At 47.3% G+C, this 16,263-nt stretch overlaps 28 non-coding genes across 28 annotated transcripts; all 28 read right to left on the bottom strand.

Moving 5' to 3' along the window:
- Positions 1-289: 289 nt before the first annotated feature.
- On the bottom strand, positions 290-361 carry TRNAP-CGG (transfer RNA proline (anticodon CGG)). The gene has a single exon. It is a non-coding gene; the product is annotated as a tRNA-Pro (tRNA).
- Positions 362-1,290: 929 nt separating this feature from the next.
- TRNAL-CAA (transfer RNA leucine (anticodon CAA)) lies at positions 1,291-1,402 on the bottom strand. Its single transcript has 2 exons — positions 1,365-1,402; positions 1,291-1,336 (listed from the first exon to the last, which is right to left on the bottom strand). It is a non-coding gene; the product is annotated as a tRNA-Leu (tRNA).
- A 296-nt stretch (positions 1,403-1,698) lies between these two features.
- Positions 1,699-1,771, bottom strand: TRNAV-AAC (transfer RNA valine (anticodon AAC)). Its single transcript has one exon. It is a non-coding gene; the product is annotated as a tRNA-Val (tRNA).
- Positions 1,772-2,156: 385 nt separating this feature from the next.
- Positions 2,157-2,228, bottom strand: TRNAP-AGG (transfer RNA proline (anticodon AGG)). Its single transcript has one exon. It is a non-coding gene; the product is annotated as a tRNA-Pro (tRNA).
- Positions 2,229-2,662: 434 nt separating this feature from the next.
- Positions 2,663-2,735, bottom strand: TRNAV-UAC (transfer RNA valine (anticodon UAC)). Its single transcript has one exon. It is a non-coding gene; the product is annotated as a tRNA-Val (tRNA).
- A 384-nt stretch (positions 2,736-3,119) lies between these two features.
- On the bottom strand, positions 3,120-3,191 carry TRNAP-CGG (transfer RNA proline (anticodon CGG)). The gene has a single exon. It is a non-coding gene; the product is annotated as a tRNA-Pro (tRNA).
- Positions 3,192-4,131: 940 nt separating this feature from the next.
- Positions 4,132-4,243, bottom strand: TRNAL-CAA (transfer RNA leucine (anticodon CAA)). Its single transcript has 2 exons — positions 4,206-4,243; positions 4,132-4,177 (listed from the first exon to the last, which is right to left on the bottom strand). It is a non-coding gene; the product is annotated as a tRNA-Leu (tRNA).
- A 295-nt stretch (positions 4,244-4,538) lies between these two features.
- On the bottom strand, positions 4,539-4,611 carry TRNAV-AAC (transfer RNA valine (anticodon AAC)). Its single transcript has one exon. It is a non-coding gene; the product is annotated as a tRNA-Val (tRNA).
- Positions 4,612-4,996: 385 nt separating this feature from the next.
- TRNAP-AGG (transfer RNA proline (anticodon AGG)) lies at positions 4,997-5,068 on the bottom strand. The gene has a single exon. It is a non-coding gene; the product is annotated as a tRNA-Pro (tRNA).
- Positions 5,069-5,502: 434 nt separating this feature from the next.
- Positions 5,503-5,575, bottom strand: TRNAV-UAC (transfer RNA valine (anticodon UAC)). Its single transcript has one exon. It is a non-coding gene; the product is annotated as a tRNA-Val (tRNA).
- A 384-nt stretch (positions 5,576-5,959) lies between these two features.
- On the bottom strand, positions 5,960-6,031 carry TRNAP-CGG (transfer RNA proline (anticodon CGG)). Its single transcript has one exon. It is a non-coding gene; the product is annotated as a tRNA-Pro (tRNA).
- Positions 6,032-6,960: 929 nt separating this feature from the next.
- TRNAL-CAA (transfer RNA leucine (anticodon CAA)) lies at positions 6,961-7,072 on the bottom strand. The gene is made up of 2 exons: positions 7,035-7,072; positions 6,961-7,006 (listed from the first exon to the last, which is right to left on the bottom strand). It is a non-coding gene; the product is annotated as a tRNA-Leu (tRNA).
- A 296-nt stretch (positions 7,073-7,368) lies between these two features.
- On the bottom strand, positions 7,369-7,441 carry TRNAV-AAC (transfer RNA valine (anticodon AAC)). Its single transcript has one exon. It is a non-coding gene; the product is annotated as a tRNA-Val (tRNA).
- Positions 7,442-7,826: 385 nt separating this feature from the next.
- On the bottom strand, positions 7,827-7,898 carry TRNAP-AGG (transfer RNA proline (anticodon AGG)). The gene has a single exon. It is a non-coding gene; the product is annotated as a tRNA-Pro (tRNA).
- A 434-nt stretch (positions 7,899-8,332) lies between these two features.
- Positions 8,333-8,405, bottom strand: TRNAV-UAC (transfer RNA valine (anticodon UAC)). Its single transcript has one exon. It is a non-coding gene; the product is annotated as a tRNA-Val (tRNA).
- A 384-nt stretch (positions 8,406-8,789) lies between these two features.
- On the bottom strand, positions 8,790-8,861 carry TRNAP-CGG (transfer RNA proline (anticodon CGG)). Its single transcript has one exon. It is a non-coding gene; the product is annotated as a tRNA-Pro (tRNA).
- A 940-nt stretch (positions 8,862-9,801) lies between these two features.
- Positions 9,802-9,913, bottom strand: TRNAL-CAA (transfer RNA leucine (anticodon CAA)). The gene is made up of 2 exons: positions 9,876-9,913; positions 9,802-9,847 (listed from the first exon to the last, which is right to left on the bottom strand). It is a non-coding gene; the product is annotated as a tRNA-Leu (tRNA).
- Positions 9,914-10,208: 295 nt separating this feature from the next.
- On the bottom strand, positions 10,209-10,281 carry TRNAV-AAC (transfer RNA valine (anticodon AAC)). The gene has a single exon. It is a non-coding gene; the product is annotated as a tRNA-Val (tRNA).
- A 385-nt stretch (positions 10,282-10,666) lies between these two features.
- Positions 10,667-10,738, bottom strand: TRNAP-AGG (transfer RNA proline (anticodon AGG)). Its single transcript has one exon. It is a non-coding gene; the product is annotated as a tRNA-Pro (tRNA).
- A 434-nt stretch (positions 10,739-11,172) lies between these two features.
- On the bottom strand, positions 11,173-11,245 carry TRNAV-UAC (transfer RNA valine (anticodon UAC)). The gene has a single exon. It is a non-coding gene; the product is annotated as a tRNA-Val (tRNA).
- A 384-nt stretch (positions 11,246-11,629) lies between these two features.
- Positions 11,630-11,701, bottom strand: TRNAP-CGG (transfer RNA proline (anticodon CGG)). The gene has a single exon. It is a non-coding gene; the product is annotated as a tRNA-Pro (tRNA).
- A 929-nt stretch (positions 11,702-12,630) lies between these two features.
- Positions 12,631-12,742, bottom strand: TRNAL-CAA (transfer RNA leucine (anticodon CAA)). The gene is made up of 2 exons: positions 12,705-12,742; positions 12,631-12,676 (listed from the first exon to the last, which is right to left on the bottom strand). It is a non-coding gene; the product is annotated as a tRNA-Leu (tRNA).
- Positions 12,743-13,038: 296 nt separating this feature from the next.
- TRNAV-UAC (transfer RNA valine (anticodon UAC)) lies at positions 13,039-13,111 on the bottom strand. Its single transcript has one exon. It is a non-coding gene; the product is annotated as a tRNA-Val (tRNA).
- Positions 13,112-13,496: 385 nt separating this feature from the next.
- TRNAP-AGG (transfer RNA proline (anticodon AGG)) lies at positions 13,497-13,568 on the bottom strand. Its single transcript has one exon. It is a non-coding gene; the product is annotated as a tRNA-Pro (tRNA).
- Positions 13,569-14,002: 434 nt separating this feature from the next.
- On the bottom strand, positions 14,003-14,075 carry TRNAV-UAC (transfer RNA valine (anticodon UAC)). The gene has a single exon. It is a non-coding gene; the product is annotated as a tRNA-Val (tRNA).
- A 384-nt stretch (positions 14,076-14,459) lies between these two features.
- TRNAP-CGG (transfer RNA proline (anticodon CGG)) lies at positions 14,460-14,531 on the bottom strand. The gene has a single exon. It is a non-coding gene; the product is annotated as a tRNA-Pro (tRNA).
- Positions 14,532-15,471: 940 nt separating this feature from the next.
- On the bottom strand, positions 15,472-15,583 carry TRNAL-CAA (transfer RNA leucine (anticodon CAA)). The gene is made up of 2 exons: positions 15,546-15,583; positions 15,472-15,517 (listed from the first exon to the last, which is right to left on the bottom strand). It is a non-coding gene; the product is annotated as a tRNA-Leu (tRNA).
- A 296-nt stretch (positions 15,584-15,879) lies between these two features.
- TRNAV-UAC (transfer RNA valine (anticodon UAC)) lies at positions 15,880-15,952 on the bottom strand. Its single transcript has one exon. It is a non-coding gene; the product is annotated as a tRNA-Val (tRNA).
- Positions 15,953-16,263: the final 311 nt, after the last annotated feature.

Raw genomic sequence — 16,263 nt, 5'->3', positions numbered from 1 at the left:
CCGGTCTCTATTTCTTTGGAAGACAGGAATGAGGACCACTTTTATTCCAAGAGGCGATTTTGAAACCATGTCCTGAAATTACACTAGAAAAACACTATGCATGTAATGTTCCTACCATGCTGGTCTGGCCCAGAAAAGCAGTTGCAAAGAAGTCCTGCACTCCTTTATCCCGCCACAAGTGGAAAATAGCGTGCAGGGTAAGGAACTTTCTCGACATACACAGCGTCTTATAGCATTGAAAAGAAGAAATGCTCCTATATTACAAGCATCCTGAAAATGTCCACAGCATGGGCTCGTCCGGGATTTGAACCCGGGACCTCTCGCACCCGAAGCGAGAATCATACCCCTAGACCAACGAGCCTGAGTGGCCAGGAGACGTTTTGAACAATTTCTGAAGCGTCTTTCAGAAAAAAAGCAGGGCTATTTGGCTAGTCTCCCTCTAAGTGAGCCTACAACGTCATGTTTTCTCTCAAGTTGTTGTTTTTTCACTCTAGCAAGAAAGGGGGCAGCCAATCTCCTATCAGCCAGTGAGCAGAAAAAAGGCACAGATGAGAACAGCAAGCACTTTCTGGCAATTGTTCTCCTCTGCAAGTCCTGGACCCTTGCCCCATAGACTTCCACACCAGAAGCAATGAAGGGCCCACCATTTCCTGCGCCTGAGAAAGAGGGGTTTGATATTTGGATTCAAACGCGCTCGCTCAGCGCTCGATCAGGCTCGATCTATATGAGTGGCTCACAGGCCTGAAACACTCACCTGGGAGACCCAGAGTGGCTGACTTCTCAGTATAGCCATTGTTGGGCGAGTCACCTCCTTTCCTCCTGCCTCAATCTAGAATTGGCTGCAAATCATAAGAGAGAGTGCAATGCCCGTGTGCAGTGCCTACTCCCAGCTACCTCTCTGTCTTCCTTATGTAAATTAGAATTTGCAAGGGGGGACCAATGGCATTCTGCTCCTCCCACATAACCAGGAAGCCCTGTTGAACATGTCTGCCTGTGTTTTTGCAGGGACAGTGCCTTCTCTGCCCAAAAGGTGGCAGGAGAGCCTCACAACAAATGATGGGATCAACTGCTCAGTTAGAAACCCAGCATGGCAGTTACTGTGATGGAGTGCAAATTTAATGGAAGGTGTGCCTGAGGTGTCATTTCCAGAAATCCATGGAATTGTGATTAAGGGCCCAGCCTGATTGTTGGTGGATTTCTCTTCACATGCTACAGGTTCCTGCAAAGATTGTGGTGTTTGCCGGGAACGCACTGCAAAAAACAGGAAGATTTACGGGTGTAAAAGGGACCTGTCAGAAGTGGGATTTGAACCCACGCCTCCATGAGGAGACCAGAAGGCTCAGCTACACTGAAGATCAAGCTCTCTTGAGTCTGGCGCCTTAGACCACTCGGCCATCCTGACGGCTCATGAGGGGGGGCTTAGGTCTAACTCTTCTATCTGCACCTGCCAATGTTTCCACTTACAACCTTCACAGCAATGTCACAGGTGTAAAGGCCCCAACAATACAACATAGCTTAAACAAAATAAAAATAGGCACAAGAACGACCCCCAGATGATGGATGCAGATAACTTTGTTTCGTCTTGCAAAGGTAAAGAAAGTTTCCCACGGCTCACTGTGTTCAAAGACCACCTCTTCTTAAACTTGCATTCAGATAATAAGGTTTTAGAGTGTGCACATAAAAGCAGCCAACGCTCAGTGTTTCTGCCCGGTCTCGAACCGGGGACCTTTCGCGTGTTAGGCGAACGTGATGACCACTACACTACAGAAACGACCTTGCTGCTTGCTACTGTTAAAGCAAAGTTCCTCTCAAGGCTTCACCCTACTTCTATTCTGCTGTATCAGCAGCGGCTCAGAATGTGCAGAACAAGTGTGAAAACCTCAGAGATATCATCCAACATGCTTGCAATTAGACGTATTCAAAATTTACTTGTGCAGGCATCGACAGACAAATATCTGATGCCTAAATGTCTGCGAGTACAGCTTGGGAAAGCATCACCTGGGACACACTGAGACTAAGCAGGTAGGCAGAAAAAGCACGGTGATCCATTTTTCTTCTGAGGTTAGGAATATGTTGCGCAACAATGCACCGAGTATTACTAGAAATAGTCAGGCATAGTGCATTTTTAGTACGATTTGTATGTTTAGCTCTAAAAAGGGCTCGTCCGGGATTTGAATCCGGGACCTCTCGCACCCTAAGCGAGAATCATACCCCTAGACCAACGAGCCACACAAGAGTCACCTCTGACACGGCTCCAGGTGTTAGTGGCAGCTAGTCAGTGAATGCTTCACCCAAAGCAAGCAACTGCACATGTTGCTCTCTTCTGCAATATGATTGCTGTCTTTTCCATGGCCGTCATCAAACAAGAAATTAAAAAGCCTCTGTCCTTCAGACAGTTTGTTTTCTCTAAGTGTCTGCTTGTGGTGAGGACAAGAAAAGCATTTCTGCTCTCATTCCTTGCTTTCATGAAGTAGGCCCACCCTTCAGAGCAAAGGGCGAGCAAGCGAATGGCGCAAGCTATCGTCACTTCTCTTTTCGAGCTGTCACTGAGATCCCTGGAGCACACTACGTCAGGTTGGTGAGGGGTAGACAGCCTCTATTATCTCAGCTTTCCTATAAAGTCAGCCAGTAAAGGCAAACACTGTTAAAAACAGCAAACCGCTGTTTCTGCCCGGTCTCGAACCAGGGACCTTTCGCGTGTAAGGCAAACGTGATAACCACTACACTACAGAAACAGACACTAACTCAGGAATCTTGTTGGCATGTATTGGGCTGTAATGCACAGACTAAGGGCCAATGTCCTTGAAGCTCAAAGTTGGGCTCTCCTTACCCGGTCTCTATTTCTTTGGAAGACAGGAATGAGGACCACTTTTATTCCAAGAGGCGATTTTGAAACCATATCCTGAAATTACACTAGAAAAACACTATGCATGTAATGTTCCTACCATGCTGGTCTGGCCCAGAAAAGCAGTTGCAAAGAAGTCCTGCACTCCTTTATCCCGCCACAAGTGGAAAATAGCGTGCAGGGTAAGGAACTTTCTCGACATACACAGCGTCTTATAGCATTGAAAAGAAGAAATGCTCCTATATTACAAGCATCCTGAAAATGTCCACAGCATGGGCTCGTCCGGGATTTGAACCCGGGACCTCTCGCACCCGAAGCGAGAATCATACCCCTAGACCAACGAGCCTGAGTGGCCAGGAGACATTTTGAACAATTTCTGAAGCGTCTTTCAGAAAAAAAGCAGGGCTATTTGGCTAGTCTCCCTCTAAGTGAGCCTCACAACGTCATGTTTTCTCTCAAGTTGTTGTTTTTTCACTCTAGCAAGAAAGGGGGCAGCCAATCTCCTATCAGCCAGTGAGCAGAAAAAAGGCACAGATGAGAACAGCAAGCACTTTCTGGCAATTGTTCTCCTCTGCAAGTCCTGGACCCTTGCCCCATAGACTTCCACACCAGAAGCAATGAAGGGCCCACCATTTCCTGCGCCTGAGAAAGAGGGGTTTGATATTTGGATTCAAACGCGCTCGCTCAGTGCTCGATCAGGCTCAATCAGGCGAGATTTATATGAGTGGCTCACAGGCCTGAAACACTCACCTGGGAGACCCAGAGTGGCTGACTTCTCAGTATAGCCATTGTTGGGCGAGTCACCTCCTTTCCTCCTGCCTCAATCTAGAATTGGCTGCAAATCATAAGAGAGAGTGCAATGCCCGTGTGCAGTGCCTACTCCCAGCTACCTCTCTGTCTTCCTTATGTAAATTAGAATTTGCAAGGGAGGACCAATGGCATTCTGCTCCTCCCACATAACCAGGAAGCCCTGTTGAACATGTCTGCCTGTGTTTTTGCAGGGACAGTGCCTTCTCTGCCCAAAAGGTGGCAGGAGAGCCTCACAACAAATGATGGGATCAACTGCTTAGTTAGAAACCCAGCATGGCAGTTACTGTGATGGAGTGCAAATTTAATGGAAGGTGTGCCTGAGGTGTCATTTCCAGAAATCCATGGAATTGTGATTGAGGGCCCAGCCTGATTGTTGGTGGATTTCTCTTCACATGCTACAGGTTCCTGCAAAGATTGTGGTGTTTGCCGGGAACGCACTGCAAAAAACAGGAAGATTTACGGGTGTAAAAGGGACCTGTCAGAAGTGGGATTTGAACCCACGCCTCCATGAGGAGACCACAAGGCTCAGCTACACTGAAGATCAAGCTCTCTTGAGTCTGGCGCCTTAGACCACTCGGCCATCCTGACGGCTCATGAGGGGGGCTTAGGTCTAACTCTTCTATCTGCACCTGCCAATGTTTCCACTTACAACCTTCACAGCAATGTCACAGGTGTAAAGGCCCCAACAATACAACATAGCTTAAACAAAATAAAAATAGGCACAAGAACGACCCCCAGATGATGGATGCAGATAACTTTGTTTCGTCTTGCAAAGGTAAAGAAAGTTTCCCACGGCTCACTGTGTTCAAAGACCACCTCTTCTTAAACTTGCATTCAGATAATAAGGTTTTAGAGTGTGCACATAAAAGCAGCCAACGCTCAGTGTTTCTGCCCGGTCTCGAACCGGGGACCTTTCGCGTGTTAGGCGAACGTGATGACCACTACACTACAGAAACGACCTTGCTGCTTGCTACTGTTAAAGCAAAGTTCCTCTCAAGGCTTCACCCTACTTCTATTCTGCTGTATCAGCAGCGGCTCAGAATGTGCAGAACAAGTGTGAAAACCTCAGAGATATCATCCAACATGCTTGCAATTAGACGTATTCAAAATTTACTTGTGCAGGCATCGACAGACAAATATCTGATGCCTAAATGTCTGCGAGTACAGCTTGGGAAAGCATCACCTGGGACACACTGAGACTAAGCAGGTAGGCAGAAAAAGCACGGTGATCCATTTTTCTTCTGAGGTTAGGAATATGTTGCGCAACAATGCACCGAGTATTACTAGAAATAGTCAGGCATAGTGCATTTTTAGTACGATTTGTATGTTTAGCTCTAAAAAGGGCTCGTCCGGGATTTGAACCCGGGACCTCTCGCACCCTAAGCGAGAATCATACCCCTAGACCAACGAGCCACGCAAGAGTCACCTCTGACACGGCTCCAGGGGTTAGTGGCAGCTAGTCAGTGAATGCTTCACCCAAAGCAAGCAACTGCACATGTTGCTCTCTTCTGCAATATGATTGCTGTCTTTTCCATGGCCGTCATCAAACAAGAAATTAAAAAGCCTCTGTCCTTCAGACAGTTTGTTTTCTCTAAGTGTCTGCTTGTGGTGAGGACAAGAAAAGCATTTCTGCTCTCATTCCTTGCTTTCATGAAGTAGGCCCACCCTTCAGAGCAAAGGGCGAGCAAGCGAATGGCGCAAGCTATCGTCACTTCTCTTTTCGAGCTGTCACTGAGATCCCTGGAGCACACTACGTCAGGTTGGTGAGGGATAGACAGCCTCTATTATCTCAGCTTTCCTATAAAGTCAGCCAGTAAAGGCAAACACTGTTAAAAACAGCAAACCGCTGTTTCTGCCCGGTCTCGAACCAGGGACCTTTCGCGTGTAAGGCGAACGTGATAACCACTACACTACAGAAACAGACACTAACTCAGGAATCTTGTTGGCATGTATTGGGCTGGAATGCACAGACTAAGGGCCAATGTCCTTGAAGCTCAAAGTTGGGCTCTCCTTACCCGGTCTCTATTTCTTTGGAAGACAGGAATGAGGACCACTTTTATTCCAAGAGGCGATTTTGAAACCATGTCCTGAAATTACACTAGAAAAACACTATGCATGTAATGTTCCTACCATGCTGGTCTGGCCCAGAAAAGCAGTTGCAAAGAAGTCCTGCACTCCTTTATCCCGCCACAAGTGGAAAATAGCGTGCAGGGTAAGGAACTTTCTCGACATACACAGCGTCTTATAGCATTGAAAAGAAGAAATGCTCCTATATTACAAGCATCCTGAAAATGTCCACAGCATGGGCTCGTCCGGGATTTGAACCCGGGACCTCTCGCACCCGAAGCGAGAATCATACCCCTAGACCAACGAGCCTGAGTGGCCAGGAGACGTTTTGAACAATTTCTGAAGCGTCTTTCAGAAAAAAAGCAGGGCTATTTGGCTAGTCTCCCTCTAAGTGAGCCTACAACGTCATGTTTTCTCTCAAGTTGTTGTTTTTTCACTCTAGCAAGAAAGGGGGCAGCCAATCTCCTATCAGCCAGTGAGCAGAAAAAAGGCACAGATGAGAACAGCAAGCACTTTCTGGCAATTGTTCTCCTCTGCAAGTCCTGGACCCTTGCCCCATAGACTTCCACACCAGAAGCAATGAAGGGCCCACCATTTCCTGCGCCTGAGAAAGAGGGGTTTGATATTTGGATTCAAACGCGCTCGCTCAGCGCTCGATCAGGCTCGATCTATATGAGTGGCTCACAGGCCTGAAACACTCACCTGGGAGACCCAGAGTGGCTGACTTCTCAGTATAGCCATTGTTGGGCGAGTCACCTCCTTTCCTCCTGCCTCAATCTAGAATTGGCTGCAAATCATAAGAGAGAGTGCAATGCCCGTGTGCAGTGCCTACTCCCAGCTACCTCTCTGTCTTCCTTATGTAAATTAGAATTTGCAAGGGGGGACCAATGGCATTCTGCTCCTCCCACATAACCAGGAAGCCCTGTTGAACATGTCTGCCTGTGTTTTTGCAGGGACAGTGCCTTCTCTGCCCAAAAGGTGGCAGGAGAGCCTCACAACAAATGATGGGATCAACTGCTCAGTTAGAAACCCAGCATGGCAGTTACTGTGATGGAGTGCAAATTTAATGGAAGGTGTGCCTGAGGTGTCATTTCCAGAAATCCATGGAATTGTGATTAAGGGCCCAGCCTGATTGTTGGTGGATTTCTCTTCACATGCTACAGGTTCCTGCAAAGATTGTGGTGTTTGCCGGGAACGCACTGCAAAAAACAGGAAGATTTACGGGTGTAAAAGGGACCTGTCAGAAGTGGGATTTGAACCCACGCCTCCATGAGGAGACCAGAAGGCTCAGCTACACTGAAGATCAAGCTCTCTTGAGTCTGGCGCCTTAGACCACTCGGCCATCCTGACGGCTCATGAGGGGGGGCTTAGGTCTAACTCTTCTATCTGCACCTGCCAATGTTTCCACTTACAACCTTCACAGCAATGTCACAGGTGTAAAGGCCCCAACAATACAACATAGCTTAAACAAAATAAAAATAGGCACAAGAACGACCCCCAGATGATGGATGCAGATAACTTTGTTTCGTCTTGCAAAGGTAAAGAAAGTTTCCCACGGCTCACTGTGTTCAAAGACCACCTCTTCTTAAACTTGCATTCAGATAATAAGGTTTTAGAGTGTGCACATAAAAGCAGCCAACGCTCAGTGTTTCTGCCCGGTCTCGAACCGGGGACCTTTCGCGTGTTAGGCGAACGTGATGACCACTACACTACAGAAACGACCTTGCTGCTTGCTACTGTTAAAGCAAAGTTCCTCTCAAGGCTTCACCCTACTTCTATTCTGCTGTATCAGCAGCGGCTCAGAATGTGCAGAACAAGTGTGAAAACCTCAGAGATATCATCCAACATGCTTGCAATTAGACGTATTCAAAATTTACTTGTGCAGGCATCGACAGACAAATATCTGATGCCTAAATGTCTGCGAGTACAGCTTGGGAAAGCATCACCTGGGACACACTGAGACTAAGCAGGTAGGCAGAAAAAGCACGGTGATCCATTTTTCTTCTGAGGTTAGGAATATGTTGCGCAACAATGCACCGAGTATTACTAGAAATAGTCAGGCATAGTGCATTTTTAGTACGATTTGTATGTTTAGCTCTAAAAAGGGCTCGTCCGGGATTTGAACCCGGGACCTCTCGCACCCTAAGCGAGAATCATACCCCTAGACCAACGAGCCACACAAGAGTCACCTCTGACACGGCTCCAGGTGTTAGTGGCAGCTAGTCAGTGAATGCTTCACCCAAAGCAAGCAACTGCACATGTTGCTCTCTTCTGCAATATGATTGCTGTCTTTTCCATGGCCGTCATCAAACAAGAAATTAAAAAGCCTCTGTCCTTCAGACAGTTTGTTTTCTCTAAGTGTCTGCTTGTGGTGAGGACAAGAAAAGCATTTCTGCTCTCATTCCTTGCTTTCATGAAGTAGGCCCACCCTTCAGAGCAAAGGGCGAGCAAGCGAATGGCGCAAGCTATCGTCACTTCTCTTTTCGAGCTGTCACTGAGATCCCTGGAGCACACTACGTCAGGTTGGTGAGGGATAGACAGCCTCTATTATCTCAGCTTTCCTATAAAGTCAGCCAGTAAAGGCAAACACTGTTAAAAACAGCAAACCGCTGTTTCTGCCCGGTCTCGAACCAGGGACCTTTCGCGTGTAAGGCAAACGTGATAACCACTACACTACAGAAACAGACACTAACTCAGGAATCTTGTTGGCATGTATTGGGCTGTAATGCACAGACTAAGGGCCAATGTCCTTGAAGCTCAAAGTTGGGCTCTCCTTACCCGGTCTCTATTTCTTTGGAAGACAGGAATGAGGACCACTTTTATTCCAAGAGGCGATTTTGAAACCATATCCTGAAATTACACTAGAAAAACACTATGCATGTAATGTTCCTACCATGCTGGTCTGGCCCAGAAAAGCAGTTGCAAAGAAGTCCTGCACTCCTTTATCCCGCCACAAGTGGAAAATAGCGTGCAGGGTAAGGAACTTTCTCGACATACACAGCGTCTTATAGCATTGAAAAGAAGAAATGCTCCTATATTACAAGCATCCTGAAAATGTCCACAACATGGGCTCGTCCGGGATTTGAACCCGGGACCTCTCGCACCCGAAGCGAGAATCATACCCCTAGACCAACGAGCCTGAGTGGCCAGGAGACATTTTGAACAATTTCTGAAGCGTCTTTCAGAAAAAAAGCAGGGCTATTTGGCTAGTCTCCCTCTAAGTGAGCCTCACAACGTCATGTTTTCTCTCAAGTTGTTGTTTTTTCACTCTAGCAAGAAAGGGGGCAGCCAATCTCCTATCAGCCAGTGAGCAGAAAAAAGGCACAGATGAGAACAGCAAGCACTTTCTGGCAATTGTTCTCCTCTGCAAGTCCTGGACCCTTGCCCCATAGACTTCCACACCAGAAGCAATGAAGGGCCCACCATTTCCTGCGCCTGAGAAAGAGGGGTTTGATATTTGGATTCAAACGCGCTCGCTCAGTGCTCGATCAGGCTCAATCAGGCGAGATTTATATGAGTGGCTCACAGGCCTGAAACACTCACCTGGGAGACCCAGAGTGGCTGACTTCTCAGTATAGCCATTGTTGGGCGAGTCACCTCCTTTCCTCCTGCCTCAATCTAGAATTGGCTGCAAATCATAAGAGAGAGTGCAATGCCCGTGTGCAGTGCCTACTCCCAGCTACCTCTCTGTCTTCCTTATGTAAATTAGAATTTGCAAGGGAGGACCAATGGCATTCTGCTCCTCCCACATAACCAGGAAGCCCTGTTGAACATGTCTGCCTGTGTTTTTGCAGGGACAGTGCCTTCTCTGCCCAAAAGGTGGCAGGAGAGCCTCACAACAAATGATGGGATCAACTGCTTAGTTAGAAACCCAGCATGGCAGTTACTGTGATGGAGTGCAAATTTAATGGAAGGTGTGCCTGAGGTGTCATTTCCAGAAATCCATGGAATTGTGATTGAGGGCCCAGCCTGATTGTTGGTGGATTTCTCTTCACATGCTACAGGTTCCTGCAAAGATTGTGGTGTTTGCCGGGAACGCACTGCAAAAAACAGGAAGATTTACGGGTGTAAAAGGGACCTGTCAGAAGTGGGATTTGAACCCACGCCTCCATGAGGAGACCACAAGGCTCAGCTACACTGAAGATCAAGCTCTCTTGAGTCTGGCGCCTTAGACCACTCGGCCATCCTGACGGCTCATGAGGGGGGCTTAGGTCTAACTCTTCTATCTGCACCTGCCAATGTTTCCACTTACAACCTTCACAGCAATGTCACAGGTGTAAAGGCCCCAACAATACAACATAGCTTAAACAAAATAAAAATAGGCACAAGAACGACCCCCAGATGATGGATGCAGATAACTTTGTTTCGTCTTGCAAAGGTAAAGAAAGTTTCCCACGGCTCACTGTGTTCAAAGACCACCTCTTCTTAAACTTGCATTCAGATAATAAGGTTTTAGAGTGTGCACATAAAAGCAGCCAACGCTCAGTGTTTCTGCCCGGTCTCGAACCGGGGACCTTTCGCGTGTTAGGCGAACGTGATGACCACTACACTACAGAAACGACCTTGCTGCTTGCTACTGTTAAAGCAAAGTTCCTCTCAAGGCTTCACCCTACTTCTATTCTGCTGTATCAGCAGCGGCTCAGAATGTGCAGAACAAGTGTGAAAACCTCAGAGATATCATCCAACATGCTTGCAATTAGACGTATTCAAAATTTACTTGTGCAGGCATCGACAGACAAATATCTGATGCCTAAATGTCTGCGAGTACAGCTTGGGAAAGCATCACCTGGGACACACTGAGACTAAGCAGGTAGGCAGAAAAAGCACGGTGATCCATTTTTCTTCTGAGGTTAGGAATATGTTGCGCAACAATGCACCGAGTATTACTAGAAATAGTCAGGCATAGTGCATTTTTAGTACGATTTGTATGTTTAGCTCTAAAAAGGGCTCGTCCGGGATTTGAACCCGGGACCTCTCGCACCCTAAGCGAGAATCATACCCCTAGACCAACGAGCCACGCAAGAGTCACCTCTGACACGGCTCCAGGGGTTAGTGGCAGCTAGTCAGTGAATGCTTCACCCAAAGCAAGCAACTGCACATGTTGCTCTCTTCTGCAATATGATTGCTGTCTTTTCCATGGCCGTCATCAAACAAGAAATTAAAAAGCCTCTGTCCTTCAGACAGTTTGTTTTCTCTAAGTGTCTGCTTGTGGTGAGGACAAGAAAAGCATTTCTGCTCTCATTCCTTGCTTTCATGAAGTAGGCCCACCCTTCAGAGCAAAGGGCGAGCAAGCGAATGGCGCAAGCTATCGTCACTTCTCTTTTCGAGCTGTCACTGAGATCCCTGGAGCACACTACGTCAGGTTGGTGAGGGATAGACAGCCTCTATTATCTCAGCTTTCCTATAAAGTCAGCCAGTAAAGGCAAACACTGTTAAAAACAGCAAACCGCTGTTTCTGCCCGGTCTCGAACCAGGGACCTTTCGCGTGTAAGGCGAACGTGATAACCACTACACTACAGAAACAGACACTAACTCAGGAATCTTGTTGGCATGTATTGGGCTGGAATGCACAGACTAAGGGCCAATGTCCTTGAAGCTCAAAGTTGGGCTCTCCTTACCCGGTCTCTATTTCTTTGGAAGACAGGAATGAGGACCACTTTTATTCCAAGAGGCGATTTTGAAACCATGTCCTGAAATTACACTAGAAAAACACTATGCATGTAATGTTCCTACCATGCTGGTCTGGCCCAGAAAAGCAGTTGCAAAGAAGTCCTGCACTCCTTTATCCCGCCACAAGTGGAAAATAGCGTGCAGGGTAAGGAACTTTCTCGACATACACAGCGTCTTATAGCATTGAAAAGAAGAAATGCTCCTATATTACAAGCATCCTGAAAATGTCCACAGCATGGGCTCGTCCGGGATTTGAACCCGGGACCTCTCGCACCCGAAGCGAGAATCATACCCCTAGACCAACGAGCCTGAGTGGCCAGGAGACGTTTTGAACAATTTCTGAAGCGTCTTTCAGAAAAAAAGCAGGGCTATTTGGCTAGTCTCCCTCTAAGTGAGCCTACAACGTCATGTTTTCTCTCAAGTTGTTGTTTTTTCACTCTAGCAAGAAAGGGGGCAGCCAATCTCCTATCAGCCAGTGAGCAGAAAAAAGGCACAGATGAGAACAGCAAGCACTTTCTGGCAATTGTTCTCCTCTGCAAGTCCTGGACCCTTGCCCCATAGACTTCCACACCAGAAGCAATGAAGGGCCCACCATTTCCTGCGCCTGAGAAAGAGGGGTTTGATATTTGGATTCAAACGCGCTCGCTCAGCGCTCGATCAGGCTCGATCTATATGAGTGGCTCACAGGCCTGAAACACTCACCTGGGAGACCCAGAGTGGCTGACTTCTCAGTATAGCCATTGTTGGGCGAGTCACCTCCTTTCCTCCTGCCTCAATCTAGAATTGGCTGCAAATCATAAGAGAGAGTGCAATGCCCGTGTGCAGTGCCTACTCCCAGCTACCTCTCTGTCTTCCTTATGTAAATTAGAATTTGCAAGGGGGGACCAATGGCATTCTGCTCCTCCCACATAACCAGGAAGCCCTGTTGAACATGTCTGCCTGTGTTTTTGCAGGGACAGTGCCTTCTCTGCCCAAAAGGTGGCAGGAGAGCCTCACAACAAATGATGGGATCAACTGCTCAGTTAGAAACCCAGCATGGCAGTTACTGTGATGGAGTGCAAATTTAATGGAAGGTGTGCCTGAGGTGTCATTTCCAGAAATCCATGGAATTGTGATTAAGGGCCCAGCCTGATTGTTGGTGGATTTCTCTTCACATGCTACAGGTTCCTGCAAAGATTGTGGTGTTTGCCGGGAACGCACTGCAAAAAACAGGAAGATTTACGGGTGTAAAAGGGACCTGTCAGAAGTGGGATTTGAACCCACGCCTCCATGAGGAGACCAGAAGGCTCAGCTACACTGAAGATCAAGCTCTCTTGAGTCTGGCGCCTTAGACCACTCGGCCATCCTGACGGCTCATGAGGGGGGGCTTAGGTCTAACTCTTCTATCTGCACCTGCCAATGTTTCCACTTACAACCTTCACAGCAATGTCACAGGTGTAAAGGCCCCAACAATACAACATAGCTTAAACAAAATAAAAATAGGCACAAGAACGACCCCCAGATGATGGATGCAGATAACTTTGTTTCGTCTTGCAAAGGTAAAGAAAGTTTCCCACGGCTCACTGTGTTCAAAGACCACCTCTTCTTAAACTTGCATTCAGATAATAAGGTTTTAGAGTGTGCACATAAAAGCAGCCAACGCTCAGTGTTTCTGCCCGGTCTCGAACCGGGGACCTTTCGCGTGTAAGGCGAACGTGATGACCACTACACTACAGAAACAACCTTGCTGCTTGCTACTGTTAAAGCAAAGTTCCTCTCAAGGCTTCACCCTACTTCTATTCTGCTGTATCAGCAGCGGCTCAGAATGTGCAGAACAAGTGTGAAAACCTCAGAGATATCATCCAACATGCTTGCAATTAGACGTATTCAAAATTTACTTGTGCAGGCATCGACAGACAAATATCTGATGCCTAAATGTCTGCGAGTACAGCTTGGGAAAGCATCACCTGGGACACACTGAGACTAAGCAGGTAGGCAGAAAAAGCACGGTGATCCATTTTTCTTCTGAGGTTAGGAATATGTTGCGCAACAATGCACCGAGTATTACTAGAAATAGTCAGGCATAGTGCATTTTTAGTACGATTTGTATGTTTAGCTCTAAAAAGGGCTCGTCCGGGATTTGAACCCGGGACCTCTCGCACCCTAAGCGAGAATCATACCCCTAGACCAACGAGCCACACAAGAGTCACCTCTGACACGGCTCCAGGTGTTAGTGGCAGCTAGTCAGTGAATGCTTCACCCAAAGCAAGCAACTGCACATGTTGCTCTCTTCTGCAATATGATTGCTGTCTTTTCCATGGCCGTCATCAAACAAGAAATTAAAAAGCCTCTGTCCTTCAGACAGTTTGTTTTCTCTAAGTGTCTGCTTGTGGTGAGGACAAGAAAAGCATTTCTGCTCTCATTCCTTGCTTTCATGAAGTAGGCCCACCCTTCAGAGCAAAGGGCGAGCAAGCGAATGGCGCAAGCTATCGTCACTTCTCTTTTCGAGCTGTCACTGAGATCCCTGGAGCACACTACGTCAGGTTGGTGAGGGATAGACAGCCTCTATTATCTCAGCTTTCCTATAAAGTCAGCCAGTAAAGGCAAACACTGTTAAAAACAGCAAACCGCTGTTTCTGCCCGGTCTCGAACCAGGGACCTTTCGCGTGTAAGGCAAACGTGATAACCACTACACTACAGAAACAGACACTAACTCAGGAATCTTGTTGGCATGTATTGGGCTGTAATGCACAGACTAAGGGCCAATGTCCTTGAAGCTCAAAGTTGGGCTCTCCTTACCCGGTCTCTATTTCTTTGGAAGACAGGAATGAGGACCACTTTTATTCCAAGAGGCGATTTTGAAACCATATCCTGAAATTACACTAGAAAAACACTATGCATGTAATGTTCCTACCATGCTGGTCTGGCCCAGAAAAGCAGTTGCAAAGAAGTCCTGCACTCCTTTATCCCGCCACAAGTGGAAAATAGCGTGCAGGGTAAGGAACTTTCTCGACATACACAGCGTCTTATAGCATTGAAAAGAAGAAATGCTCCTATATTACAAGCATCCTGAAAATGTCCACAGCATGGGCTCGTCCGGGATTTGAACCCGGGACCTCTCGCACCCGAAGCGAGAATCATACCCCTAGACCAACGAGCCTGAGTGGCCAGGAGACATTTTGAACAATTTCTGAAGCGTCTTTCAGAAAAAAAGCAGGGCTATTTGGCTAGTCTCCCTCTAAGTGAGCCTCACAACGTCATGTTTTCTCTCAAGTTGTTGTTTTTTCACTCTAGCAAGAAAGGGGGCAGCCAATCTCCTATCAGCCAGTGAGCAGAAAAAAGGCACAGATGAGAACAGCAAGCACTTTCTGGCAATTGTTCTCCTCTGCAAGTCCTGGACCCTTGCCCCATAGACTTCCACACCAGAAGCAATGAAGGGCCCACCATTTCCTGCGCCTGAGAAAGAGGGATTTGATATTTGGATTCAAACGCGCTCGCTCAGTGCTCGATCAGGCTCAATCAGGCGAGATTTATATGAGTGGCTCACAGGCCTGAAACACTCACCTGGGAGACCCAGAGTGGCTGACTTCTCAGTATAGCCATTGTTGGGCGAGTCACCTCCTTTCCTCCTGCCTCAATCTAGAATTGGCTGCAAATCATAAGAGAGAGTGCAATGCCCGTGTGCAGTGCCTACTCCCAGCTACCTCTCTGTCTTCCTTATGTAAATTAGAATTTGCAAGGGAGGACCAATGGCATTCTGCTCCTCCCACATAACCAGGAAGCCCTGTTGAACATGTCTGCCTGTGTTTTTGCAGGGACAGTGCCTTCTCTGCCCAAAAGGTGGCAGGAGAGCCTCACAACAAATGATGGGATCAACTGCTCAGTTAGAAACCCAGCATGGCAGTTACTGTGATGGAGTGCAAATTTAATGGAAGGTGTGCCTGAGGTGTCATTTCCAGAAATCCATGGAATTGTGATTAAGGGCCCAGCCTGATTGTTGGTGGATTTCTCTTCACATGCTACAGGTTCCTGCAAAGATTGTGGTGTTTGCCGGGAACGCACTGCAAAAAACAGGAAGATTTACGGGTGTAAAAGGGACCTGTCAGAAGTGGGATTTGAACCCACGCCTCCATGAGGAGACCAGAAGGCTCAGCTACACTGAAGATCAAGCTCTCTTGAGTCTGGCGCCTTAGACCACTCGGCCATCCTGACGGCTCATGAGGGGGGGCTTAGGTCTAACTCTTCTATCTGCACCTGCCAATGTTTCCACTTACAACCTTCACAGCAATGTCACAGGTGTAAAGGCCCCAACAATACAACATAGCTTAAACAAAATAAAAATAGGCACAAGAACGACCCCCAGATGATGGATGCAGATAACTTTGTTTCGTCTTGCAAAGGTAAAGAAAGTTTCCCACGGCTCACTGTGTTCAAAGACCACCTCTTCTTAAACTTGCATTCAGATAATAAGGTTTTAGAGTGTGCACATAAAAGCAGCCAACGCTCAGTGTTTCTGCCCGGTCTCGAACCGGGGACCTTTCGCGTGTAAGGCGAACGTGATGACCACTACACTACAGAAACGACCTTGCTGCTTGCTACTGTTAAAGCAAAGTTCCTCTCAAGGCTTCACCCTACTTCTATTCTGCTGTATCAGCAGCGGCTCAGAATGTGCAGAACAAGTGTGAAAACCTCAGAGATATCATCCAACATGCTTGCAATTAGACGTATTCAAAATTTACTTGTGCAGGCATCGACAGACAAATATCTGATGCCTAAATGTCTGCGAGTACAGCTTGGGAAAGCATCACCTGGGACACACTGAGACTAAGCAGGTAGGCAGAAAAAGCACGGTGATCCATTTTTCTTCTGAGGTTAGGAATATGTTGCGCAAC

The sequence above is a fragment of the Lissotriton helveticus genome, chromosome 10, assembly GCF_964261635.1.
Source record: "Lissotriton helveticus chromosome 10, aLisHel1.1, whole genome shotgun sequence".
NCBI classification, from domain to species: domain Eukaryota; kingdom Metazoa; phylum Chordata; class Amphibia; order Caudata; family Salamandridae; genus Lissotriton; species Lissotriton helveticus.
Note: the sequence above shows the minus strand (reverse complement) of the source record. Positions and strands in the feature narration are given on the sequence as shown.